At 43.1% G+C, this 14,561-nt stretch overlaps 1 protein-coding gene across 1 annotated transcript in view; it reads right to left on the bottom strand.

Moving 5' to 3' along the window:
* PTK2 (protein tyrosine kinase 2) overlaps positions 1-12,411 on the bottom strand; it is a 190,444-nt gene extending 178,033 nt beyond the window's left edge. The window contains exon 1 of the mRNA XM_027645649.1: positions 12,275-12,411. The gene's annotated coding sequence lies outside the window, so the exon portion shown is untranslated. The remainder of the gene's footprint in view (positions 1-12,274) is intronic.
* Positions 12,412-14,561: the final 2,150 nt, after the last annotated feature.

Below are 14,561 nucleotides of genomic sequence, written 5' to 3'. Positions count from 1 at the left end.
TTTTCTCATCACTCCATTAATTTAGTCTTCACAAATTCCTCTCCTTCCAAATCCTCCTCTCCCTTTCAACACAGAAATTCTTACAAAGAATTCGATGTAAATTCTTACACCTCAAACCTTATAAAGCTAAAGATGGACTACTAAAGACCAACATTATTTGTTTCACTTCCCTCTCCTAATTCTGATTCACAGCAACAAAGCAAATAAAGAATTTTATGCAATGCATCCTTTTTATCCTTATTTTATCCTTTTTATCCTGGTCTCTAATGATGCCCCTCCGGCACCAGAGTAAGTCACAGGAAAACTCCAAAGATCACAGCAGACAGGAAAGACTTCAAGAGCTCTGCCAGAGCAGGGAAAGAACAGAAACAACTGCTGGACAAGTAATATTTTCTTTAGCAGAGATGAGATAATTATAACTAAGTTATCTGCAGTTATTATTCCTGTTAGCTGTGCTCTCCTGTATCTTGCACAAACAACTGAATCCAGTGAACTTTGGTAGTCACAGAGCAACCACGAACTTAAATCTGTATTAGGGAATTGTACACTGGTCATTGGGAATTATTCTCCAGTCATCTGTTTTTAAGAGGCAGAAAAGATCTAAGCTTTAATTTTTCAAGAAGATAGCAAGTGAAGCATCCCATAGCTCTTTTGAGAAAATGTAGTCTGGATGAACATATATATTTCAGACACAAGGAAATGGGAAGAAGCAGCATTAGGGCGAGTTCAGACTGGACATTAGGAAAAAGTTCTTCACAGAGAGGGTGGTCAGACACTGGAACAGGCTCCCCAGGAAAATGGTCACGGCACCAAGCTCTGGTTGGACTCAATGATCCTTATAGGTCCCTTCCAACTTGAGATATATACCCAGCTCCTCTACATCTCAAGCAACAAGGGCAATGGACCTGTCTGGAGCACTTTCAGCAGCAGTACCAAAAACACACCTATGCCAAAGAATAATACACCATAGCCCTGGGTACCATCTATTACCAAAGGACCTCTGGCCTGCAGGAAAAGCCCCAAAACTGCCACTGAATTCTAGACTAACTCAAAAGCATGGTTTGCATGGACACAATGCTGTGAAGATTTGATAATCTTGTTTCAGGATAACTGGTACACAATTACTGACTTCATCTTAACATTGCTTAGTGCCCTGGACACCAGAAGAACAAGGTCCATAAAGCAGAATTTGGTACAGACTCACTGGACTCAAACACAGATCCTAAGCATGTCACCCCAAATCACACCCATATGGCCACCATCAGCTGCACCACCAGTAGTTCTGCAGAATCTTTTAATCAGATAGTTGTAATTTAACTGAGGAAAGAAAGTCAAACTTCAGTAAGATATCAATTCTGTATCATACTAAAAACACACAAAGACAAAAAAAAAAAAAAAAAGAGTCCCTACTTACTATCACCTCCTATTCATAAAACCCATCACACAAAATCTGCTATAAAGACACGGGTTTAACAGGGCAGAACACAAGTTTCACATAACACTTAAAACTGCTGTAACACAGACTCAGTCCAAAAAACTATCATATTTCAAGCAACAGCTGTGCATTAAGTACTCACATTATATGCACATGGGCACTGCTCTCCCCCTCCCCACTTCACTTTGACTGTGCTCCAAATCTTTTCTCAAACTCACCGCTTTCATCTCGTCTTTCCAAAACTGAGCTGGACTCAGCAACCCACAAGGTCTTGCCTTGTTTTACTCCTTCTGACAACTTCAAGAATAAGGTATTAAAGGAAATGTGCTTTATGTACATTTATTTTCACAACTTGCTGCAGCCCTCACCCTTTCTGTACTTCCACTTTCTGATCTCTTCCTCGGTATAATATGACCAGTGTTCCTGCTCCCACTTGAGAACACTGGGGTTCAGTATCTATTTCAACAGAGGTAACAAAGGCTTTTGAAAGAAAGAACTTCCATGCAATCTTCATTCACATCCAAAAAGTCACACAGATAAATATGTTATAGAACTCCAAAATTTGTTTCCTAGGAAGGGAAGCTCTACTTAACACTCTCTTCAGAGTGTTAAACTGTGGAACAGTTTAAAGGTTTTGTTTGCCTTTAAGAGAAGAAAAAGCTGATTCAGTTGTAAAATGAAGCCAAAGATACACACTCCTGTCTTGAAGAATTCCCTCTCCTCCTCTGATGAAAGGAGAGAAAGGCATAAAACTGGCTGTTGAAAGCCCTGGAACAGCGTGAGAGGAGCAGTTCTGCCGTCACACAAAGGAACTCCCCCCTTCTGCTGAGGCTGAATAAGCAGGGGTTTGTAGCCTGTGACACAACCAAACTTCTGCTTCACTTAAACCCACAATTACTCATCTGTGCTGCACACCATCTTCTTCCAAAGGGGCCTAATCTTCGGAGGCAATTCACCTAGTTGTTTAATAAATTCACGTCGTTAACAAATTTCCATCAACAAAAGAATAAAATCCAGAATCCTAAAGCTCATTTTTTTATATAAATGAAACACTGACACGAACTCGAGGCAGGAAATGGAACAGAGGTGTATTCCATGTTATATCCCACTCCTTTTGACTCCATTCTTTGACTAAGTTTTACAGAGGTTCTGACTGATATTTTTGTTTCCATCCACAACCCAAGACATACAAGTACTAAACTTAATCTAACCTTCACAAAGTGTTCAAGAAGAGACCATGCCAGAATAATTCCACACATGCCATATACTTTTTTCTCCCTATTTCTCCTATAAACTTTAATCCTTAAACTGTATCATCAAAATACATGGGCAAAATAAAAAGAATATTATTCACTTATGGAAATGGATTGATTTTTCCTGATAACCACTGATTAATTAATATGTCTAAAACAATTTCTGTACATAAGCACTAAGGAATGCAACAACACTGAAATTCTCCTCCCTGAAGGAGATCCACCCCTGTCACCAGTCAAAATCCCATAATTTACAAAGGACTAAATAAGAAGTCCATGTAAATCTGAAATTATTATCCTGATAATGAACAGTTAATATCCAGTCTGATTAGGTGTTTTTATAACTGATTAAAGAGACTTTAACACAAATTACAACAAAGAGGTTTCCCTTTGCCTCCACACCACACAGGCATTTTCTTAAAAGATGTTTAGTTCCCCAGACCACAGCAAACAGCTTACAGAAGTTCATACACATTGCACAGATTCTTAGCTTTACCTTTTAGCTTAAAGGCTCCTTGAAAACTCAGATGCAGCACTGTTAGTTTCAGCAGCTTCTACCCCTAATTTTTTTTTTTACCATAGCAATTAAAAAGCTATCAGCTCCATCCATTTACTCTTTCATAAGGATCATCTCAAATGCAGGCTGCTTCACTGGTACTGGTTGCCAGCAGCAGCTGGACCAGGTACAGCCAGCCATGATTACCACATTTTGTCTCCATACACATTTCCACTAAAGATTACTTAACTCTGTTTCCCAATCTCAGTAGTGACTTACTCCTTCCGTGACAAAATGCCAAGAAATAAACCTTAAGTCTGACTTACTTTAAAACAGATTGAGTTATGATTAAGAGGAAGCATAATCATCAAAACATCAAAATACAAATTACCATCTTCAAGAGATAAAGACTGTCAGAGAAAGAAAGTATAAAGTCACCAGAAGTTCCTATTATACTAAAAACAAAGCTCAGTTTCCTAATATTTAATCATCCTAAGGCCACTTTATTAACTTGCTTACACGGTTTACAATTTTTGCATGTTTTCTGCTGTGAAATTTGCAAGCATATGGTAAAATGGCAACTAATTGTTCTAATATCAGTAACCAGTTCATAATTCTGTTTTCCAAGCCACATCCAGGTAACATCTGCATCTACTGAAGAACATGACAGTTTCATGTACAGAGAAGTTCTTCTCTCCGTGACCTTTACAGCCTTCCACAAAAAGGAAAACAAGCTACTTTGACTACAGAAAATTCCCATCAAAGCTGCACAATCTCAGGTAAAACCTGCCAAGATAACAGATAGGACCCGGTGCACGAGCTCCGAGAAAACTCTCAGTTGCTGGGGATACTGTCAACCACCTTCTGATTATCACCATCAACCTGGAAATAACAACCCCACATTCATTACCTGTTCACATCACTAAAATCAGTGGATAGGACTTCAGAGGTCACCTTGTCAAGCTGCCCCTCCTGATGCAGGAATAAACAGCAGGAATAAACAGCATTCCCTTCCTGACAGATGTCCAATTTGTTCTTAAAGACTGTCAGGGACGAGTCCCTTCTCTAATCTACAATGGTTTGTTATTCTTAGCATTAGAGGTCTTGCTCCCTAAGTAAAGTAACCCAAGTCTTCAGTCCTATTATTTAAATCAACTAATTCTCATTTTAGTCCCCTTAATCCTTTATCTTCTTCATCCTTGTAGTAGCCTAATGCATGTGAATAACTTAAAGACTACAAAGAGATAAGAAGTTAACATCTTAATTTGTTCAATTCTTGGGTGTCATATTCTCAGGCATCTTCTGCTACTGAAAGCATCCAAAAGAGGAAAATCCTTCCTCAATGGCCAGTGCCCCAAACTCACAGAATTCTTACTAAATCCTACCAGCACTGAATTCAGCAGAACAACCACCTAAAGTATTTACCCCCTTGCTACACCACAGCACAGTACTTTTTTTTCTGCACCAGCAGAACAAGGTTAACCACAGACTGAGCACCCATCAATGAATAACCTGCACACTCCAGTCTACTCAGCTCTTGTACAACTTCAAAGGCATGTTTTGAGCAGACATTTGAACAACAAAATTCAAAACGCACTAAACAGTAGGAACAGAGGCTGCAGAGCTGAACAAGTACAGAAAACAGCCAGCTTTGTGATTTATACAAACTGAAGTGGAAATGACAAGATAATTAATAAACCAATTGAAATCTAGAAGCCTCTAGGACACAGTGCTTAAGCCTGGAATAGAAAATGAGAGCTGATAAAAATTCAGAATTACTTCTTTAGCCATTAATTAACAGCGTTCCCATAATGGAGCTGTTAACACCAGAGAAAGAAGTGAAAGTGTAATTTGTAACATTTGCAAAGAGCTTCACTGAGAGTGAGAGACCAGCACATGTCAGCAGTATATGAGGGTTGGCAGTGGAAAACGAGTTAAAAATGTAACAATATTAAATAGTGTTCATTACGATTAAAAATGGAATTTAAGCAATTAAAACCCTCCAACTTGTGGTTTATTACCTGGGACTTACATTCTTCTGTACATGTTATCAATCAGCCTTTTTTTCCTTCCCTACCTGTAAAATAAAATGCCTTTTATTTAGCAAATGCAGTTCTGAGTGAGGCATCATGAGCACAACGACCACGTGGATTAACTGCAGTGGCCATGCCAAGGTTCATTCCAAGCAGTGAGATGGCACCTTAAATTAACAACTCAGATCCAACATCATGGTTTCTACTTCTCCCTGTGATGGGCACTTGAAACCCCTTCCCAGAAAGCGCTTCAGAGCTGACATGTGTTTCTGTGCCAGGGTTCACTGTCCTTATTTTAAAGGGGAATAAAAACCTGCACAGCAGCTGAATTAGTTCTGCCATCAAAAGGAAAAGGAGAAGCCACAGAAGAAATAGAAACAAAATTCTTGTCTCAACTTCCGATATTGTGGTTGTATCAGTGTTTCCCATCTCTCTGCACCACTGGTTGACAAAACCAGTGCTATCAGGCATGAAAGGTCCTGGGCAGTGGCAAAAATACAAGAATACCTCCATCAAGTCCTGGAACTTGCAGGAGGAAAAGGGGAAGAAAGGGAGGTAAGGACTAATAGAAGATTAAAGTGTGAAGTTCATCTCTTCACACACAGTTAGTTCCAAAAGCTGTTGGAAGGTACCTGTTATACGTTATTTTTGTGTGCTACTGTCTAGACTGTAAAATCCATTGTGAACCTCTGCTTTTAAACAGCTTCCACTACAGGAAAGCATCAGTAAAGCAGCAAAGAGGATAAAGGAGGAGACTGCTAAAACCTGAGGTACACACAGGCATAAAAGAACCACAAGAGCATTCAGCCACCAGCAAAAGGAATTTCTGCTTGAAAAGTGTATTAGAAACAGCAGGGGGAAAAAACCTGGTAAACAACTTGGTTGGTTAACCAAAAATAAAAAGGAACTGTACTCTTTCAAACACTAACTTTATTTTTCTTCTTTCTGTATTAACCTTTACTTGAAAAAAGCAAGCAATAAAAATTCCAGTATTCTAAACCAGAACACAGACAATTTTCCCCTCAAAGGACAGGAAGATTAGAACTGCCTAGTTCAAAAAAATGGAAATCTAGAAGAGATACCTATGTGCAAATAAGAAAATGGTGGTAGATTTTATGTTTTCATGCTATCTTTCATAGAAAAAGAATTTAAGAGATTGCCTAAAATCAGTAAGAGGAAATTCTCTTTTGAAGATCACAGAATTTCTCAATCTCAAAGCTACAGAGTATTACTGAGAACAAACTTGCCTCAGCATTCACACTGAACATAAAACCTACAAAAGACAGGATGAAACAGGTATTGATTGATGTAAATCTCCACCACTGGGTGTAATTCAGACACTGGGATTTATAAGTCTCTCACTAGTACCTTCAATAGCAGTAATGTTGAAGGCACTGCTAGGAAATTATTTATCAAATGCTGATGGAGCAGAAACCTTTCTGGCTCCTGTACATCCCATGGACTGTATCAGTAAACACTTCATGCAGGGTTAAAGGCCTGGGAAAAGAAGTAGGTACCTGCATTCACAGCTGCAAAATGTATCATTTAACTCACTCTGAGCTGCTCCTAAACTAGACTTCTGGTACCCCCCTGCAACCTCATTATTTGCAGCAAGAAAACAGGAAAGACCAGCAGCTCCTCCTTCCCTTATTAAGGAAAAAAAAAAAAAATCATCTGCTGCTTCAAATCCTTCCCAGGAACTTCAGTGGGACTAAAGGAAAAATTATCTCTGCCTTCCAAAGACACTTTAGAGGCTCAGATGGTTTGCTCCCTCTGCCCTCCCCCAAATCAAAATAAAACAAAAGCAGGAATTGCACATTTTCATGTGTGGATAAACAATGCAGGGCCCTGGGTTGGCAGCAGGAAGCAGGAGCAGCTCAGAGTCAGCAGAGCCCTCTGACCTCCTTCTCACTGCCCCAGCTCTGGGAACAGCCTCAGTCACTTCTACCTCTGCAAAGGCAACAAGTGCCTCATGCAAGGACTCCTGACACTCACACTGGCTAAATGCTTCCAGATTTATTGTTCAGTGTACCTGGAACGACAGCATTGGCACAGAACATGTCATGTGTCACTGCTGTCTGCAGGACACTGATGCCCACATTGTTTTTTTGGGCAAAAGAAAGGAAATTAGTCCAGGGTCTCTAAATGAGTTAAATTACAGTTCCATGGGCAGGGAAAGGGTCAAGATTAATCTTAAGGATTAACTCTAAACTGACCTATATTACATTCTATCAAGTTGGAACCCTGCAGCAAAAAAGAAACTGAGTTAAGCATTGTCAGGTCCCCTTCCCAGAGGGAAGCAATAGGAAGCTAACAAAGGCTACTTAAACCTCTTCCTTATGCCCCTTCTGCACTGAACACAACAAAAAGGGCAGAGGAACAATGCAGAGAGAGAGAAGGCAGGGAAAAAAAAGTCTTGAAATTATAGGGGACAAAGGAAATCCACTCCAGGAGAGTTTTACCAGCTCAGCCATGGACTGCTGCAGAGCTGAAGAAAATTTAAATACACCCAAAATTCACATTAATGCAAGTGAGTCAGATGTTCTCTAACAAAGCCTGTTGTCTTCAGCATTTGTTATTTATGTCTTCCTCTCTGATTTTCACTTGACAGAAGCTGCATTCAAACCTTTTAAATCAGATTTCAGAAACTATTCTCCAGTTTCATCCTGATGAACCACTGACACAACCACTGATCTGCATCTCCACATTTCACCTGGCACCTTCAGAGCCAGAGAGCATCAGCTTCTGTGGTTCTCCTGCCACCTCTGACGTGCTGAAAGGTGTATGAACTGCTAAAATTTGCAAGGGGATGTTTGGAAAGCTCCCACACACCTGGGTAATCACAGCTGTCTTTCTTGTGTCTGTTTTAAATACAAATCCAGAAAAATCAGATCAAGCCAGCTGGAGTTTTTTGTGCTTTTGGTTGTTTGATTATTTTTGTGATTTGGGTGGGTTTTTTTTTTAAATAAAAGACCTAACACTCAGAAGTCTGCCCAAATACAAGACTTGCATCCCAGTACCAGGAACACTTAATGCTGAACAAACAGCAAACACCTATCTTAGGAAGCCTACAAGTGGCTAGAACACAAGTTACAAAGAAATGGGATAGGGAAAATAAAAATTGAAGTCTACAACCCCAAATCCGCAGGTTTTAAAGCCGTTCAGCCCTGAAATAGCCACTTTCTTCAACAGCTTTTCTGATTAGCCATTAACCATTGCCTCAAGATGGAGAGCAGGACATGAGTAACGAGAGCTTTCAGAAAGATATACTTGATCATCTCCACAGCAGTTCTTCCTCTCCTACGCCAGAAAAACCTATTTAAAACCAGAGAGTTACCCGGATATCAGGTTTTCCACTTGATTTCTCTTTCTTTCAGCTTCATGTTTTTGTAATACACACAATAAACCACACTCATGGAATACTGTGGTAGAACACATTGGATTTCCAAGGCTCCTAAGTGGCAGCTATATACAAACCAAGAGACTCACTTGAAATTGCTAACAATTTACAAACTCTAATCTTGCATTAATCTGCATTCAGTTCTGGGGGCTTTTTTTCATTTAGAATAAAAAAGACAGCTTTTAACACATAACTATTCTGCAGAAGTTACTATTCAAGGAGTCAAGAATCACTTTAGCTCAGGTGCTAAATAAATGCATTCAAAACTGATTTTTAGAGTGTTCCTGTACCATTTCTGCTCTTGTTCAATACAAGAGCTCAAAGTCATACAGTAAGGGTTTGTTTGCTGCAGTTTTTAAAATCCTGACCTCTAATTAAAACCTTCCCAAGAAATTAAGTCAGTATGTCCATGTTTTCAGTGGTACTTGAAACTTCAGAACTGCACTAACACAAGATAAGAGGAAACACACATTTAGTCTGAAAACCACATCTGATGGAGCCAAATGTCAGTCAAACTTCACTGACAGCTCTCCCAAACGAGGACTCAGAAGCTTTCTGGTAAGAAGTAAATAAATCCCGTGTTTTCACTGCTACCATCCCAGAGTGGCAGCTGTAACACAAGGAAACAGATACGGAAGATGAATTCCAGCACAAGAGTGTAATTTTTAATTACCTTCAGTCCATTTACTGAAATTTATCCGGAACATGAAAATACACTTTTTGCAATAATCTGCAACGAATGTAAAGGTACAAATGTTCAATTTAAGACAAAAAAATATGCAAGACTATTCATGTCTTGTATGGTTTTATATAGATTTAACAGCAAAATTACAACTTATTAATAGTTACCAGCATTCTTCAAAACTGCACTTTGAGAAGACAGAAAGTTCTCTCTCTCATAGTGAAAAGAACTTTTCCATAAATCCCAAAAGATATAAAATGAATGAGAATAGCCTGTATTGTTACTATGACTGTTGTATCAAAATAAAGAACATACTGCTACACACAGTAATGCCTACCAGGGGAAGAAAAATATGATCATTTTGTTATACAAATGGCAAGAAATAAAACTTATTGATTCTTGAGTTACCCTCTTACTGAAAAAAAAAACCCTACCACATTTATAGATGCATTCAAAAACAGAAGACAATCTCTCGAACCACCAAAGCCACCTCTTTTACTACTTAATCTCTAAAAAGCACTCCTGCTTTTCTCTCCTATCATCCCCCAAAATATTAGCTCAGTGGAGCTCACAAAACCAAGATCCCCCATTCATTAATCAGCACGTGGTAAACCATTGTATTAGCAAAAATAAGCCCTTTCCACAACACGTAACATATTTTGGAGCAAAGTCACATCACCAGATACCCAGAAGTGGAAACCATTTTTAACGCTATTTCAGCAAATTACACATTCAAGACACAAGAGTGCTATTCTAAGAATATTCCTTTCTGGATGAAGTATTCCAATACACTACTAGTTGATTGCTGTGTCACTACATATACTTAGTACCTTTAATAATACCCAAGGCTGAGGCCAAATAAAGCTTAGAGCTTTTGACAAATAAGCACTATGTCATTTTCCTTTCATGTGTACATTTTAACCTTCCTGAAAAATAAAAGGTCAACCAACACAAACATCAATCCCAGCCACGTTCTACAAAAACTGCATTTAAGACATAACAGCGCAAAAGACAAATTAATTCCAGGACTTTTTCTCTTGTCAAATTGCCTGTAGAGTTTACAGTCCAGTTTACAGTCTGCTCCCTCTTTGGGGTTTTTTTTGTTTGTTCTGTTAACAGGACACCTGATTTTAGATCCATTAAATTTACTTCATGGGGTGATTTCAAAGGTACACACACACATTCTGTACAGAATCTCAGCCACAAAACTTGATTTAAGAACTCCAAGGGCTGTGGTCCCCATCCCAAATCACACCACATAGGCAAAAGTGTTCCAACAAAGATTGGAGGTAGGATAACAACCTGATTTCAGGAGGTAACAAAAAAGGGGCCAAGTGGAAAAAGGAAGTGGTGGAATTTTGGACAACATCAGTGAGATAATAAACAATATAACTTCTAATATATCTGGCCCCAATCCAGTTGTGCTCTTGACCTTACCCAGGTTTAACAGAACCAGAGATGACAAAGGCAGATTAGCTTTGAGGAATGTGGGACTTTCCCAATTGATATAGTGGAAATAAAAAAAAATATACCAAACAACCAAATGCCAAAGGAGTGTAAATTTTAAAGGGACACTGCAATACCATTTCACTTTTAAGCTAACATTTACATTAAATAATTCAATATGAATCTCCAAGTGTTTCTCCTTTCAAGTGAACTTTTTATTCAGTGCATTTACTCCAGCACAGTATCTTACCCCAATGAAATTGCCAAAAACTGAGCTGCAGGCTGATGCTGCTCCAGTGCCAGGGCCTGCAGGATACACTCAGCACTGGAACAGGATTGACTGCAAGCCAGCTAACACAGAAACGATACAGGGAACAGCGCTTCAGCCAGCAAACAACAAAAAAAGAATGGGAAATCAAAGAGAAAAGACTCTCCCTTGTTCCAAAAAAGCATCATCTGAGTACAGGAGGTCTGGGAAGAGAATGGATGTGAGAACTGGCAATGTACAGCACATGCTTCAGAATTAGTCGCGGGGATTTGGAGGAGAACGATTCCCTGTTACAGCTGCAGGAGTGCAGTTCTCACTGTACTCCAAAAATCAGGTTTACAACCGGATAAAGAAAAAATATCAGATTTCTCCAAGAAGTGCAAAGGCTCCTCCATCTGACCCAACTTGTGTGGCACCACCGAGTCGCCCAAAATCCACGCTGATGGAGCACTTGCTCCCCTTCCCCGCTCCAGATCCCGGAGGCTGTGCCCGGGTTAAGGGCTGGGGACCAAAGCGCTGCCCCCAATTCCCTTCGGATCACACCGTCCCAGCGACAGCAGTAAGAGAGTAAACCAAAATTAAACCCCCAAAATCCCCACACACCTAAAAAAAAAAAACCCAAACCCCCAAAAGAAGGAACCTCAACCACTTCCCCAGCGCTCCCACCCCGGCTCCGAGCGGCAGCCGCGGATTTACGCGCCCGCCTGCGGAGGGGAAGGGGCAAGCCCGGCACAGCCCGGCTCCGGCAGCGAGGGGACACCTCCTCCTCCTCCTCCCTTCCCTTTCCCTTTGTTTACTTTGCGGACCGTCCCGCTCCACCTCGCCGCCTCCCGACACATCCGGTGGGACCGGCCGGGAATGCGGGGCGGGCAGGGCGGAGGGGGCGGCCGGGTCCCCCCCGGGAGGGGGACGGGGCAGGCGGGGCACCACTGACCTCTCCCCGCAGCCTCCTCCTCTCCCATCCCCTTCCCAGCCTGCCCTTCCCGGGCAGGGAAGCGGCTCTGACCGGAGACCCCTCAGCCCACCCCCCTGCGCCCCGGTGTCCGCGGCGGCCCCTCCCCGGGGACACGGGAACGGGCGGCACCGGGGACAACCTTCCCTTCCCTGCGGAGCCGCCGCCGCCGCTCCACGAGCCCGGGTGGGTGGAGGGGGAGACAAGGAAGGAGCCGCCGCTGCCCCCGCTGCGCCCCCTCCCCGCGATGTAAAACCGGGGCCGCTCCGCCCGCCCCCTCCCCGGGCAGCCCCCGCCGGCCGCACTCACCGTGCTGCGGGCACGGCCGCCTCCGGGGCCGCGGCCAGGAGGAGAAGCAGTGGAGGAGGAGCAGGACGAGAAGGCTCCGGAGGGTCTGCGCGAGCAATGCCACCTCCCTCCCTCTTTCCCTCCCTCCCTCCTTCCCTGTCTCCCCGCCCTCCCGGCGCGCTGCACCATGGGATGCGCCGCTGCCCCCCCACAACATGGCCGCGGGGGGGTCACGGTGCTGCCCCTCAGGGACCGGGGCGAGGGAGGGTGAGATGTCCCGTCCCCCCGCCTGCCTCATGGCTCTGCTCTCACACACTCCCTCCCTCCTTCCTTGCTTCCCCGAGGCAGCTTGGATCCTGGCGGGATCTGGCCGATTCGCTCGGAAAGAGGCGAAGTTTAACCCCTTGTCCTCGCTCAGTGGCACCAGCTGGCACAGTTGTTCTCTTGTTCCTAAGCTGGGATGTTCCAGTTGTGGAGTTTCCCTCGTCGGAAATATTCCAGAACCTGAATATTCCAGAACCAGATGCAATCCTGTTACATGTGCTTTGGCATGACCCTGCTGGAGCAGGGGAGTTGGACCTACTGTGGTCCCTTCCAACCTGCCCCATTCCATGATTCTCTGATATTTTCTTTCAAGGAAAATTTACTTAAATATGAACACAAAGTTTGAGTGCTCATCGGTCATCGAGTATATTCAGTAACCTAAGTCTGAAGTCACAGAACCACGGAATGGGTCGGGTTGGAAGGGACCACAGTGACTCCAACTTCCCTGCTCCAGCAGGGTCATCCTGGAGCACATGGCACAGGATTGTGTCCAGACAGTTCTGGAATATCTCCAGTCAGGGAGACTCCACACCTTCTGTGGGCAACCTGTTCAGTGCTTGGTCACTGCACAGTAAAGAAGTTCTTCCCAATATTCAGGTGGAACTTCCTGGGCATGAGTTCTGCCTGTTGCCTTTTGTCCCATTGCTGGGCACTCCCGAGCAGAGCCTGGTCCATCCTCTGCCCCCTCCCTGCAGACACTGACAGACATGGATGAGGTCCCCTCTCAGTCATCTCTTCCCAGGACTGAACAGGCCTAACACCCTCAGCCTTTTCCTGTAAGAGAGATGCTCCAGTCCTTTAATCGTATTTAATTGCCCTCCACTGGACCTGCTCCAGGACCTCCATGTCTCCCTTGTACAGAGGAGCTCAGAGGTGACCTCATCACCGTCTATAACTACCTGAAGGGAAGTTCTAGCCAGATGAGGGTTGGTCTCTTCTCTCAGGCACTCAGCAATAGGACAAGGGGGCACGGGCTTAAGCTCCACCAGGGGAAATTTAAGTTGGATATCAGGAGAAAATTCTTTACAGAGAGAGTAATCAGGCATTGGAATGGGCTGCCCAGAGAGGTGGTGGATTCACCATCCCTGGAGATTTTTAAACGCAGATTGGACGTGGCACTGAGTGCCATGATCTAGTAAATGGACTGGATTTGGACCAAGGGTTGGACTTGATGATCTCGGAGGTCTTTTCCAACCAAATCGATTCTATGATTCTATGATTCTATGAGCCCAGAACCGGACACAGCACTCCAAATGAAATGTGGGGGTTGTCCTCTTTTCTCAGGCAACCAGCAACAGGACAAGAGGAAATGGCCTCAAGCTGCACAAGGGAAGGTTCAGGTTGGACATCAGGAATAACTTCACAGAAAGGGTTGTCAAGCATTGGAAGGGGTTGCCCAGGGAAGAGGTTGGATGTGTTCCTGGATGTGTTCAAGAAACAACTGGATGTGGCTCTTAGTGCTGTAGTTTAGTTGCCAGTCACAGGCTGGACTCGATCTTGGGGGTCTTTTCCAACCTGAATGAGCCTGTGATTCTGTGAAATAGCCATTTGAAATGTCTCAGTCTATCACTTACCTCTAGAGGCAGCTGAACTCGGGTTTTGTTCTCGTGAGATCAGGAGACCACCTCAGCCCCAGGCTGCTGGAACTTGGGCAGATCCTGAACCTCCACCTCTGGAAGTTACAGAGTATCTGGACACTGGAGGGACCCACCAGCATCATAAAGTCCAATTCCTGGACTGCATCTTGCAGATGGGTTTAAGCCCATCTGCAGCTGAGCCTACTGGGCAGCCTTAGGGTTGATGGAGAATTAATCAATAAAATCAATGGCACTTGGGATGTGATTCCGCTGATCAAACATGGGCAGTTTACTTCAGGGTAACCAAATTACACTCCTAAACTTGCCTATGTTTATAAGTTTTCCAGGCACTATAAAGAAACTCAAGGTAAAGATGCAAAACAGGTAGGGATCTAGACTATGAATAC

Source organism: Corapipo altera, unplaced genomic scaffold (assembly GCF_003945725.1).
Source record: "Corapipo altera isolate COAL_440 unplaced genomic scaffold, ASM394572v1 51, whole genome shotgun sequence".
In the NCBI taxonomy this organism is placed as follows: Eukaryota; Metazoa; Chordata; class Aves; order Passeriformes; family Pipridae; genus Corapipo; species Corapipo altera.
Note: the sequence above shows the minus strand (reverse complement) of the source record. Positions and strands in the feature narration are given on the sequence as shown.